The 14,755-nt window shown below is 42.9% G+C and overlaps 1 pseudogene; it reads right to left on the bottom strand.

The window, feature by feature from the left end:
• Nucleotides 1–13,570: 13,570 nt before the first annotated feature.
• LOC114613343 lies at nucleotides 13,571–14,288 on the bottom strand (annotated as a pseudogene).
• Nucleotides 14,289–14,755: the final 467 nt, after the last annotated feature.

The following is a 14,755-nucleotide window of genomic DNA, read 5'->3' as shown; positions in this document are numbered from 1 at the left end:
GTCCCCTTCCCTCACATCCATGCAGTTGATTAATCAGGACTTGGGTTACTCACTGGTGATCACATCCCGATTCCCAAATGTCTGAGACAAGTCTCGGCTCCTGTCTTCTAGAAACTGATTTGAGGCCACTCACCCTTGAGCTTTCTTGTGCTTTCCACTGCAGTACTTTGCATTCTAGGACACCGAGAACATTTCAGCTTACTCTGGGCAAGAAGAGGCACTAGGTTCTCCAGACAGTGAAGAGTGGGGTAGAGGCCAGGGCCCTGTGTACAGCCCATAGAGTGCTTGTTCTGTAGTCTCAGTACAGAGAAGGCTTGAGAAATCCTTTTGTGGGCTCCCACCTCCAAAGTGTCTCTCCTTAGTACCATTCAGCACCATCTGACAAGTGAGGAAGCAGAGATATGGAGATATACATACATACACACACACACACACACACACACGTGTGTGTGTGTGTGTGTGTGTGTGTGTGTAGTACCAGGCATGGTGGTACACTAGAGACCAGAGGCTTTGTGCATCTCTGTGAGTGCAAGGCCAACCTGGTCTACACAATGAAATCAAGGACAGCCAGGGATATGTAGAAAAATGCTGTCGATAGATAGATAGATAGATAGATAGATAGATAGATAGATAGATGATAGATAGATGATAGATATCTTGAATATACCAAGAAACGACTTGGCTTCCATCTCTGAACTCATTAAAATATTTGTTTTTTAATTGCAACATTAGAGAAATACAGGATAAGAAGCCAGGTGTCCCTCCCTATAGCTCCACCTGCAGAGTTAAGATCGTGTTAACAGCTTGGTAGATAGTCCTCCGGATTGCCGGAAATTCCTTTTCTGTGCTTCCTTTTAACTTGTGGCCTTGAACATTTGTGATGCAGCTTTCTAATTTTGATGTGGTATCTGGCACCTCGTCTGACACTGTGAGGGTCTAATAAAGCAATACATATAAAACATTCAATATGTCTCCTGGCCTATAATGTGTGCTTAAGATGCTAGTTTGTGTACGTGTATATATGTGTGGAAGGAATAAACTACAGTATGGTGAAATAAGGAACATCTTCCCAAATCCAGTGCAACAAAACATATTTGTTAACTGCATGTCTTACAGAGAATGGCAGCGTAATTACTCCATGCAGTCCCATAGGGGCCCAGGCCACCCAGTCACAAAACATTCTCAAATATGTCATGTCTTTAATGAAAAGAGACTAGAAAAATCACAGGTAGATGTTTACTGATTTAACTCAAAGCTGATGTTCCACTCACAATTGGCTGGTCAATAGTAAGTACAGCCTGGCCTAAAACTGCTAGCTAACTGGAGAACGGCATAGTTTGTGAGTGCCGCAGTGCCTTTTACAGTCCTCCATCTCACCTTCTACTCAGGACGGTACAATACATGTAAACTGTACGCCAAGTTTTCTCATTTTTTCAAAGTTATACCATAGACATCTCCCCAGGTCAGTGCAGCCCGTCACCTGCTGACCACGTGCTGAGCCCTCTCCATATCAAGAGTTGTAGTGTTGGGATAATGTAGTTGTTATAGCTTTTCTTCACAGGCTTTGTTAGATTGTGAAAGATCAGAAATAAAACTTTTTACAAGTTATTTTCTCTTAAGAGACAATAAATGTTATGGATGTTATGGTTTAAAAAAAAAAAAAAAAGATAAGAGAAGGCCAGTCCTAGGGGCTCACAACTTTAATCCCAACACTAAGAAGGCAGAGGCAGGTGGATCTCTGTGAGTTTAAGGCCAACCTGGTGTACATAGTGAGTTTCAGGACAGCCAGGACTACATAGAGACACTCTGTCTCAAAAACACAACAAAACAAAAAAATAGAAAAGGTAATGTTGGGGTATAGTTCTACTCATCTATTCATTCTTACTACAGAGCACAGGCTGGCCTTGAACTTTTGACATCCCCCTACCACTACCACCAGCACCATACTTGGTTTGCAGTTTAAAATGTGATGGGCACTGAAGACTTCTCTAGGATCTCATTTGAGTTTAATTCTGAAAGGAAGTAAAACTTGTAAATATAGTTAAAGAAAGAACATTTCAAGAAAATAAGCCTTTAGCTCCGAGGAGGAGCACTTCCTTTTCTAACATACTCAAGGCCCTGGGTTCAATGTCAGGGCTAAACAATAAAATTAAAAGAAAAAAAGAAAAGAAAACAACTAAGTTGTTAAGTGCTACATTTTACTACTTTTATCTAAAAATTCTCATGGGAAATTTAAACTCAAAAGACAATATCTGTAAAATTTCAGTAGAGCTTTTGTCTGCATTTTAGAAAATGGTTAGAAAATTTATAAAAAAAAAAAAAATAGTAGATACTTTAACTCCCTCTGGTTTGTTTGTTTTGGTTTGGTTTTTGAGACAAGGTTTCTCTGTCTCAAAAGGCTCTCCTGGCTGCCTTCCAACACTATCTCTAGACCAGACTGGCCTCAAACTCACAGAGATCCCCCTGCCTCTGCCTCCTGAGTGCTAGGATTAAACTCATGCACCCAGCTAACCCTGTCCAGTGTTTTAACCAGCTGATCTCTCCTGAAACAATACTTTAACTTGTTTGTTTCTCTGATTCTTACTAACTGGCAACCAAGCTTCCAGCTTTTCAGAACATATTGTACTGTGTATAAATTGGTCTTAGCTTTCTGATTATTTGCCATAATCTTAATCCACCTTTTTTTGATAGCAACTTTCTACAATATCCTTTAAAAAGGTTAAATATACAATGAACCCTCTATAAAAATATAGAGAAGTAAACCTTATTGATGGCTTTACTCATTTATCTTTATTTTATGTGTATGAGCATTCTGTCTGCCTGCGTGTCTGTGCCCCATGTGCATGCCTGGTCCCCACAGAAGTCAGAGGAGGACCTGGATCTCCTGAGACTGGAATTACAGATAGCTGTGAGCTGCCATGTGGGTGCTGGGAGTTAAACCTGGATCCTCTGGAAGAGCAGCCAGTGTTCCTAGCTGCCGAGCTATCTCTCTAGCCCCTTGATAAACTTTGTTTAAAATATTCACATCTGATTATTCTGGTTTGGGTTTGTTTTGTTTTATTAGTTTTTCGAAACAAGGTTTCTCTCTGTAGTCCTGGCTGTCCTGGAACTCTCTGGGTAGACTAGGCTGGCCTGAAACTAAGAGATCCATCTGGTTCTGTCTCCCAAGTGGGAGTGCTGGGATCAAAGGCCTGTACCACTACCAGCTGGCAACAAGATTCTTTTTAAAACAAACAGAATAGAAGTCTGGTGGTGGTGGGGTAGGCCTTTAATCCCAGCACAAAGAAGGCAGAGGCAGGCAGATCTGAGTTTGAGGCCAGTCTGATTGACAGAGCAAGTTCCAGGATAGCCAGGGCTACCCAGAGAAACCCTGATTCAAAAAGACCAAAACCAAAAAAATAATAGATAGATAGATAGATGAGTCTCATTATGTAGCTCTGGAGCTTACTATATAGCACAGGTTAGCCTTGAACTTGTTCCTGTTAATTTTATTTCTCCCTCTCCACATCTGTGTGTGTGTTGCATGTGAATATGCATTATATTTATACATGTATGGAGGTCATAGGTTGACATCATCAGGTGTCTTACTCAGTGGCTCCTACCTTATCTTTTTGTTTTTGTTTTTGTTTTGTTTTGTTTTGTTTTGTTTTGTTTTTTGTTTTTTGTTTTTGGTTTTTTCGAGACAGGGTTTCTCTGTGTAGTCCTGGCTGTCCTGGAACTCACTCTGTAGACCAGGCTGGCCTCGAACTCAGAAATCCACCTGCCTCTGCCTCCCAAGTGCTGGGTGTTTTTTCATTTTTTTATTGGATATTTTATTTATTTACATTTCAGATGTCATCCCCTTTTCCCATTTCCCCTCTCTAGAACCCTCTATCCCATCTCCCCTCCTCCTTTTTGCTTTTATACCATTTGAATTACATGCAAGTATTCAGGTCAGTTCTACGTTGAGGGACTAGCAATACAATAGATGCAAATAGTCAAGGAACAAGCAAGACAATAAACACAAATAGTCAAAGAACAAGCAAGGCAATAAACAAAATTCTGTGAACACTCCTGTGATCACTGTTCCTAAGGACTTATCAGGATGACCAAAGTATCTAAGGCTACTTCCTGTCCTAGCCCTCCCACCTTAGTTTTTAAGACAGAGTCTCACTGAACCTGGAACTCAATGACTTGGCTAGGCCAGCTGACCAGTGAGCTCTAGGACTCCACCTGTTTCTGCCTCCCAACTCTGGGTTACAGATGCACGTTGTCATGCATGGCTCTTTAATTGGGTGCTAGGGAGCCAAACTTGGGTTCTCATGCTCACATAGTACTTACTGAGTCCTCATACTGATTCGGATAAAACTTTGTGTTAAGAATACATACCTATCGGGGGCTGGTGAGATGGCTCAGCGGTTAAGAACACTGACTGCTCTTCTAGAGGTCATGAGTTCAAATCCCAGCAACCACATGGTGGCTCACAACCATCTACAATGAGATCTGATGCCCTCATATGGGTGTCTGAAGACAGCTACAGTGTACTTACATATAATAAATAAATAAATCTTTAAAAAAAAAAAAGAATACATACCTATTTTGGGCTGTGGTGGCACTACACCTTTAATCCTAGCACTTGGGAGGCAGAGGCAGTAGGATCTCTGAGTCTAGCCTGGTCTACAGATCAAGTTCTAGAACAGCCAGGGCTACACAGAAAAAACCTATCTCAATAACCCCCAAAATACATATAATAATAATAGTACATACATGCATACATACATACACACATACATACATACATACATACATACATATATACCTACATACACATAGATATTTATAAACAATGGGTTATAAAACATACCTACAAGGATTTTAAACAGCTATTTCAAAAGTTCTTGGGCTGGAAAGATGACTCAGTGGTTAAAAGCACTGACTGCTCTTCCAGAGGTCCTGAGTTTAATTCTCAGCAACCACATGGTGGCTCACAACCATCTGTCATGGGATCTGATGCCCTTTTCTGGTGTGTCTGAAGACAGCTACAGCATACTCATCATATATATAAAATAAATAAATTAAATCTTAAAAAAAAAAAGTTCTTGAGGTGTTCTTGCAAGTCACTGGATGCTTTGAATGGAAAGTTTTCTTAGTCACATTTTTATGATTCTTCTACTTTTAAAATGTTCTTTCATTATTTGATTTCTGTTGTCATAGAAATCAGCTGTATTACACAAACATTTTGGTAACTTCCATCATATTTTGGCTAAAATGACTAAGAGTCTCAAGAGCTCTAGATGGTGAAGACTGAGACAGAAAATGAGATCAGCTTGGGCTGAGCCCAGAGAGGTTGCTCAGCTCTTACGGGATTAGACTGTGGAGTCACTCCCAGATGCACAGGGAGTGTCATGGAAAGATCACTGTTTTAGAACTACTCAGTGCTTTAGGGAAATGGTGACAGGCTGGTCACTTAGTGAGGAAGAACTCTTGTCACAGACATGGTTGCCACCATTAGTTATACATCCAAAACTTGGTGTCTGAAGGAAAACACACCACTTGTTGAGGAGTTGTGTTAAGAGCTTTGGCAGGCAGGGTGTGTATAGCTTAGTGTATGAGGGTCTGGGCTCCATTCCCAGCATGGTAGGGCGTGGGGGAGGGCCAGAACATGAGAGTGATACAGGCAGGTTGAACTTTATGACATTAGTAACATTAAGATCCTGTTTTGTAGCCGGGCACAGTGGCATGTGCCTTTAATCCCAAGCTGTTGGTGGCAGCAGCTTGTCTATCACTTATCAGGCCCTGGTTTGATCTCAGCATTGGAGGAAAAACCAAAAGATGTTGAGAAGTATCAGATGCTACAGGAGCTTCCAAATGGTACTATGTCACCAAATTTGGAGGTTCAAAGTGGGCTTTAGAGATATCAGACTTAGAAGAACAGGATCAGACATTGGAAACCAGTGTTGGTTACATAGTGAGTTCAAGGCCAACCTGAGGTATGTGAAAACCTGTCACAAAAGAGAGAGAATGCTAAACAAAAGAATGAGCTGGCTAAGGGTATTCCTTATGACTCCTCATGTAGCTGGAAGGCACTTCAGCTTACACTTGTTTGCCTTGAAGTGAATGTGTGTGTGTGTGTGTGTGTGTGTGTGTGTGTGTGTGTGTGTGTGTATTGGGGGTTACTTGTATCATGTCTGTGCACCCACATGTATGCCTGGTACCCAAGGAGGCCAGAAGATGTCAGATCTCCTAGGATTATAGACAGTTGTGAGTCCCTATGTGAGTGCTGGGATCCCTAGCAAAGCAGCCAGTGATCTTAACTGCTGAGCCATCACTCCAGCCACATATACCACTATTTTATACTTCTTCCTCTGTTCTCAGGTTCAATTCCCAGCACCTATATGGCAGATCACAGTTGTCTGTAACTCCAGTCCCTGAAGGTTCAATTCCCTCTTCTGGCTTCTATGGGGTCTAGACATGGCCATGGTGCACATATACACATGTAGGCATAACACCCATACATACAGGACTGAAGAGATGGCCTAGTGGTTAAGAACATTTACTATAATTCCAGAAGACCCAATATGCTCATCTGGTGGCTCACGACTGCCTGTAACTCCAACTCCAATGGATTCAGTGCCCTTTTCTGGTCTCTGTTGGCACTGCTCTTGTGTGCTAGGAAACATAGCAAGACTGTGTGGAGCAAGGATGAACATAACAAGGCAGGCATTGTGACTCCGTGATAAAGCACATGGCCAAGGCTCAAGCCACAGGAAGGAAAAAAGAGCTGAGCCAAGTTCTCATTCAGGAATAGAAAAGAGGAGGAAGAGGAGGAGAACAAACACAGTAGGAACTCAAACAGATCCCACCTGCATCTGTAACAGGAACGATGGGCTGGGTGTGGTCTGTCCCCCTGACCCTCCGCAGTTAATGGAGTCAAGAGGACCGAGACCTACTGCAGCCTCGGCTTATCTAGGTGAGGCCTGTAGACAGATTCAGATTATAGAGAGCCTCTAGATGCAGCCCTGTCACTGAGTCCTTGTCACTTCAAAGAGGGACAGGCCATATACAAAGACATGGACCAGTGTGCTCCCTTTCTTTTGTAGTATGATGCCACGTGGCCCTCAGAACTCTACTAATAGGACAGCAGTAACCAGTACTGAGCCAACACTACTGATAAAACTATTAGCTAACCAACTAAGTAAACACACATATACACACTCACACACACATATACACACACATACACACAAATGCACATACACTCACACAGTCACTCAGTCACACACACACACACACACACACACACACACACACACACACGTAAAATATTTTGGTATTAGAGTCAGATGGAACTTTTTTTTTGAGATAGTATAACTACATAGCCCAGGTTAGTCTCAGATTCTCTGTGCAGCCCATGACAATCTCATACTAAAGGTCTTACTGTCTCTGCCTTCTAAGTTTGGGGTACAGGTGTGTGCCACCATAGTATAAGTTAAAAATCACAGTGATATTGAAAAAGTGAAGACCAAAACTGGAAGATTTGTACCTTTCAATGCAAACTGGTATAACAAGAAATACAGTAGCTAAATAAATGAAATAACCAATAAAATAAAATAAAAAGAAATACATAGCCAGGCAGTGGTGGTGCACACCTTTAATCCCAGCACTTGGGAGGCAGAGGCAGGTGGATTTCTGAGTTTGAGGCCAGCCTGGTCTACAGAGTGAGTTCCAGGACAGCCCGGGCTACACAGAGAAACCCTGTCTCAAAAAACAAACAAACAAAAAATAAAAAAATAAAAAAGCTAGCACTAAAGGTACGTATCACCACCAGCTGGCCCAAACCAAGGATCTTTATCATGATGTCTCTTAGAAGAAACAATTAAGATCCTTAAATCCCTCCCTGGCCTATATATTTTATTTTATTTTTAAGTAGGTCATGTAATCACTTAGTACATAATTCAACAAATGTAGACTGGTGGAAGCTGAGTGTGGCGGTGCACATCTGTCATCCGAGCACTTCAGAGGCAGAGGGAAGAGGATGGCTACCAGCTCCAGGCCAGCCTGACTGCAGAGCAGGACCTAGACTCAAACAAGACAACCAAAATAGGTCCTGAGGAGATGGCTCAGCCAGTAACCAGTAAGAGCTTGTTGCTGGGAGCATAGCGACCTTCCTTTCAGATCCCCAGAACTCACATGAACGGCCATATGTGGTTCTGTAGCCCCAGCACTGCGGGGCAGCATGATGGGAGAGAAAGGCAGGCACCATAGGATCGCTAAGGCTTGCTTATCTCCAGCTGAGCTCCAGCTCCAATGAGACTCCAGAAAATAGTGGGAAAGTGATAGAACAGGACACCACATGCCAGAGAGCAAGAGACAAACAGCAAAAATACAAATAGGCACAAACACTACACACTACACTCCCTCCCGCAGAACCCCCCACCCCAAGGAACATTCAGTAAAAATGGGTTTTCTTCTCCTTCCTTCCCTCCCCCATCTCCCTGCTGTTCCCACCTTATCCTCTCCCCAGTTCCTTTTGAGAAGGCAAGGCTAACTCCATGACAGACATCAAATTAGCAGTTAAGGAAACCAGGAGACTGTCAATTACAAATAGAAAAACAACCCCAGGCTCCAGCCTTCATACCCAGGTAATGGAATGTCCCAGCCCCTGGCCTGAGACAAGGCCAATGGGTCAGCAGCAGTTTCCAAACTTCCTCAGCTACTTCCTCAGCAACAGTTCCCAGACCTCCCCAGTAAGTTTCCAGCCCCCACACCCTGTAAGGGAATGTCCCTAGAGATGAACCCAGCAGATTAACATAGAGGTCACCTACCCTGGAATTCCCTAATGAGCTTTAAATCAGGCCTGCAAGCTCACTTGCTTGTCTCTATCTTGGTAATGGGAGATCCCAGCATGCTGGACGTCTGCAGAATAAAACATTCTTTGTGTTTACATACTGTTTGAGTCTGGGTATCATTCTCCAGCAAATCATAGGCCCTTACACTCCTCTCCCCTTTGTTGCTAAAACATAAGTCCACACCCCGTGCCTGTTGGGTGAGTGGTCTAACACTCTCAGTGTTCCCAGCCTAAAATCCTATACCATGCCCAACAGTCACCAGACTCCTTTTTTCAGGTCAGACTAATATTTCTCCCTTTTCTCTCCCAAAACATTTCTGTTAGATACCATACTGTTTTCTCAACTGAAATGTAGGCATACACTAGCTCCTCCTTGGTTTCGTTTCCTGCACTCACTGTATGGAGGTAGGTTGGGCTCTCCACCAAAAGTCTTCCCTTCCTGTAGCCTGGCATCGCCTCTCTCTCTTCAGCCACAGTGTTTAGGTGTACTTCACCAGGCGGCTGCCTCTGCTTTCCCCATCTAGGTTCTTCCTTCATGTTTGCATGAGGAATGTGAGCACTTGCCAGGCAGTGGTGGTGCACACCTTTAATCCCAGCACTTGGGAGGCAGAGGCAGGCGGATTTCTGAGGCCAGCCTGGTCTACCGAATGAGTTCCAGGACAGCCAGGGCTACACAGAGAAACCCTGCCTCGAAAAACCCCCCCCCCAAAAAAAAAAAAAAAAAAAAAAGGAATGTGAGCACTTACCTCACCCTTTTAGCAGTGCGTCATCTGACTCCACGTTCCAGGCAGAGAAGATAGCGCTGCAGACGTGACTGGCAGGTCCAGGTCCTGTACCCCAAATGTCGGAGCACTAAGGTCTCTGTTACAACATACAGTACTTGGCTGTATTCAGACTAGTGGATTTCACTGAGTGCTACTTTCACACAGTACATTACGGTATAAAAGTCTAGAGGGCTGGGTTGGAGAGATGGCTTAGCAGTTAAAAGCATTGGCCGCTCTAGCAGAGGACCAGGATTCAATTCCCAGCACTCACACAGTGGCTCAAACCATCCGTAACTCTAGTTGGATCTGACACCATCTTCTGATCTCTATAGGCATCAAGCATGCATGGGGTGCACAAACATATGTGAAAGCAAAATGCCTGTTCACACATATATGAAAATAAATGTTTGTTTTAAAAAAACATATTGAGGGCAGAGACCCAATTTCCCCTCAGTGTACTGAAGCTAGGTGGGTGGGTGTTAGTAGGTATTTGTCTTAGGGTTTCCATTGCTGTGAAGAGACACCATGGCCCAGATAATTCTTATATTAGGACAATATTTAATTGGCTTACAGTGTCAGAGGTTCAGTCCATTATCATCACGGCAGGAAGCATGGCCACATCCAGGCAGGCATGGTGCTCGAGGAGGAGCTGAGAGTTCTGCATCTTGATCCAACTGCAGCCAGGAGAAGACTGGCTTCTAGGCAGCTAAAAGGGCTTCAAAGCTCACCACCACAGTGACGCACTTCCTCTCACAAGGCCATGCCTCCTCATAGTGCCCCTCCCTGGGTCAAGCGTATTCAAACCACCACAGTAGCAAACGACAAAAAATAATTTGATGATCCTGCTGTTTCCCTGTGCATTGAACGAGACCCCGGAGATTGGAATGACCAACACACTCCTCTCTTAGCATCTCAGTTAAAGGAGGTGAGAGGAGCCCACCTCACAGAGAACTCTTATTCTTCTATCCTCATTCTCCTGATTCAAAAGTACAGCCAGGAGAATAAGGGAGGAGCCAGGAGAAGGGAGAGGCTGCAAGATAGATGCAGATATCAAATATCAACTGCCCATTCTAGATGCAAGTGATTTCGTTATATTTAGTTGGTTTACGTGTGTGTGTGTGTGTGTGTGTGTGTGTGTGTGTGTGTATGCACAAGCATATGTCATGCCATACATGTGGAGGTCAGAAGACAGTCTGTGGGAACTGGGTCTCTCCATTTAGCATGTGGGTCCCCAGATTGGAACTGATATTCTCAGGTTGGCGACAGCTATCTTTACCTGCTGAGCCAGCTCACTTACTCCAGATGCAAATTATTAAACACTATTTTCTGTTAAAGAAAATATTGGGCATGGTGTCCCAAGTCTTTAATGTGAGCACTCAAAAGGCAGAGGCAGGTAGGTCTCTATGAATTCAAGATCAGCCTGGCCTACATAACAGGCCAGCCAAGACTACATAGATCTTATCTCAAAGATATATGAAGTCCTATCTCAAAAAGTCAATAAATAAATAAAGTAAAATAAAAATGGAAAAAACTCAACTCTTCCGTTGTCTTTTCTATTCCCTTTTATTTTTCTTGCTGTAATAGTAGCACAAAGAGAAGGTCTCTTCCTGAGTAGCCATTACTTTTACAGATTACAGGCCTGCTCCAGCAGCCTGGTTTGGAAGGCGAAGTCTAACAGAGAAAGAGTGGCCATGAGCATTGGCAACTACGATGCACGGTCCACTTCTGCCCATCCCAAACATTTCATGTGGCTGAGGTTATTCCTTTGTCGTTGTTATTGTTGTTGTTCTGTTTTTTTGAGGCAGGGTCTTATGAATTCCTGACTGGCCTCAAACTCATTTTATAGGCAAAAGTGACCTTGAACTTATGGTCCTCTTGTTCCAACTCCAGAGTACTAGGATTACAGGCATGTGTCACCATGAGGTTTGAATCCAAGACCTTGTCCATGCTAGGTAAATGCTATACAATCAGACTGAACCACATCCCTAATCTGATCCTCCCAACCCATTTCCTTCCTTCCTTCCTCCTCCTCCTCCTCCTCCTCCTCCTCCTCCTCCTCCTCCTCCTCTTCTTCTTCTTCTTTTTCTTCTTCTTCTTCCTTTTCTTTCTCTTCTTCCCCTCCCCTCCCCCTCTTCTCCTCCAGTCTTCATGTAAAATTTTCTAACAAAGACTGTAGTCTTATGTTACTAATATCTAGTAATGAACATACCAGTGTACACTGATGGTTCTTTAGATCTTCAACCACTGAGTGGGCACCAGAATTCCCTTAGAGATTAGTAAAACACAGACCATAGTGCTCGATCCCAGAGTTCCTGATTCAGCGGGATGAAGTCTAAGCATCTACATTTTTGATAAATTCTTACACAAAGATGACACTGTTCCCAGAAAGGCTTGAGAAGCACTGTTCAAATGATGGTAGCTTCCTATGTCCCCAAGGAGGGAGGGAATAGTACAGCAACTTTTAAGAGCAATCAGGAATGGTAATCTCCTATTTTTTATCTTTTTTGGTGGGGTTGGGGAGGAGCAGGGTCTCATACAGCCCAGGCTAGCCTCAAAGTTGCTATGGCTGAGGATGGCCTTGAACTCCTGATCTTCTTGCCTCCATCTCTCTAATGCTGAGATCAATGGCACTGATAGCATTCCTCCTGCTCCAGCCTTCCACTTGAGATTGCAGGTCTGTGCCACAACACAAACAGCAGAAAATGTTCTTTTAACATAGCCTCATCCAGAAGGTTTTCAAGTACTTGGGTAAGACTTTCTGGGGTTGTGACCTAGAATCTATCCTTTAATGGGAAACGTTTCATTTAAATTTTTAAAAGTTTTTTGTTTTGTTTTGTTTTCTCAAGATAGGGTTTCTCTGTATAACAGTTTTAGCTGTCCTGGAACTCACTTCATAGATCAGGCTGGCCTTGAACTTACAGAGGTCTGCTTGTCTCTGCCTCCTGAGTGCTGAGATTAAAGGCATACACCACCAAGCCAGGCATTTTTACAAGTATTTTTATTTACATGTTTGCGTATGTATCTATGTGAGTGTATGCCATGTGTGTGTGTGTGTGTGTGTGTGTGTGTGCACACTTGCGTGTGCTGGGAACTGAACTTGAGTCCTCTAGAAGGACAGCACTGAGTCACCTCTACAGGTCATTTAAAACTTAAAATAAGGAAGACCACAATGCTTCTTGATGTTCCTTTCCCAATTCAAGTGCAAAACATACTTTGCATGCACTTTTCTCCATCAATAAGGCCCCATACTGCCTTGAAACAAGTGTTATTTCCTACTTGGTGGCATTAGTACTTAAGGTGAGCCGAAGTGAAAAAGGAATGCATCTAAGTAGTTGAGCACTGTATCTTACACGTTACTAAGTATTAAAGATGCATAGTTTTGAGTCAGGTATGGTGGCTCCCACTTACAATCCCAGCGCTTGAAAGGTGGAGAGTTAGGAATTCAAGGTCATTCCCAGCTACATATCAAGTTTGAGGCCAGCCTGTGCTATGTGAGAGCCTGTCTCAAATAAAGAAAAAGTGTATGTATATGCATACAGGCACATATACATGTGTATATATACACACATATACATATATATATAATTTAAATTTTTTATTTAAATTTATTTTATGTACATTTGTGTTTTGTCTGTGTGAAGGTGTTAGAGCCCTTGGAACTGTAATTACAGACAGTTGTGAGCTGCCATGTGGATGCTGGGAATTGAACCTGGGTCCTCTGGAAGAACGCTGGTGCTCTTAACCACTGAGCCATCTCTCCAGCTCCAACATTTATATTTACATATTATATAATTTTATTTATACATATTATATAATTTTAGTTATACATACTATGTAATTTTATTTATACATACTATATAATTTTATTTATATATATTATATATAATTTTAAGATTCTCTTATGGTTCTACTCTTATGGTTCTAGTAATTTTGCACTGAATATCAGACCTTTTAAGTGTTATCCTGTTTTTGAATATTCTTTTTTTTTCTTATTTAGTTTTTATTCATAATCATAAACTTAACTTTGCAATCCAGCTAGACTTTAAGGGGAATGAGGAAAATATGGAACCCAAAGACTTCAGTGAGAGCAGAGATTACAGGGTATTGCAAGCAGATGGGGTGGGAGCGCTCTCCTGAGCTACAGAAGGAATGGTTTGATGGGTAAAACGCCCGCAAGTCAAAAGAAATTAGAGTTGTCCACAGTCGGAAATGGTGATCTTGCTGATCTTGCCATTCCTGGACCCAAAATGTTCCATGGCCTCCACAATGTTCATGCCTTCTTTCACCTTCCCAAAGACCACATGCTTGCCGTCAAGCCATTCAGTCTTGGCAGTGCAGATAAAAAAACTGGGAACCGTTTGTGTTTGGTCCAGCATTTGCCATGGACAAGATGCTAGGACCTGTATGCTTCAGGATGAAGTTCTCATCCTCAAATTTCTCTCCATAGATGGACCTGCCACCAGTGCCATTATGGCGTGTGAAGTCACCACCCTGGCACATGAATCCTGGAATAATTCTGTGAAAGGAGGAACCCTTATAGCCAAATTCTTTCTCTCCAGTGCTCAGAGCACGAAAGTTTTCTGCTGTCTTTGGAACTTTGTCTGCAAACAGCTTAGCTTGAAGCAGACGCAGCCCAAGGGCTCATCATTGGCCGTGATGTCGAAGTACACGGTGGGGTTGACCATGGCTGCAGCAAGCGGCGAAAAGCGATAGCGGCATCTGCAAAGTCTCTTATTTTTTATAGAATTTTGAAACGCTTTTTTTTTTTTTTTTTGGTTTTTCGAGACAAGGTTTCTCTGTATAGCCCTGGCTGTCCTGGAACTCACTCTGTAGACCAGGCTGGCCTCGAACTCAGAAATCCGCCTGCCTCTGCCTCCCAAGTGCTGGGATTAAAGGCGTGCGCCACCAACGCCCGGCTTGAAACGCTTTTTTTGATAATCAGGTTAGTGATTAGTTTACTTGTGGGTCGTCTAGGTGACTGAGGATTTGGGTTTTGTTACTGGTTTTTAATTGAGCACGGTCTTTCTGTGCAGCCCAGACTCTCCTAAGGCTTTTGATCGTCCCTCTTCAGCCTCTGAGTACTGTGATTACAGGCATGTGCCACCATGTTTTGACAATACAGTTGATCTTTAACTCTGTTGTGGATGGCTGGAATTGTGTTACT

The sequence above is a fragment of the Grammomys surdaster genome, unplaced genomic scaffold (assembly GCF_004785775.1).
Source record: "Grammomys surdaster isolate TR1022 unplaced genomic scaffold, NIH_TR_1.0 126198, whole genome shotgun sequence".
Taxonomy (NCBI): domain Eukaryota; kingdom Metazoa; phylum Chordata; class Mammalia; order Rodentia; family Muridae; genus Grammomys; species Grammomys surdaster.
Note: the sequence above shows the minus strand (reverse complement) of the source record. Positions and strands in the feature narration are given on the sequence as shown.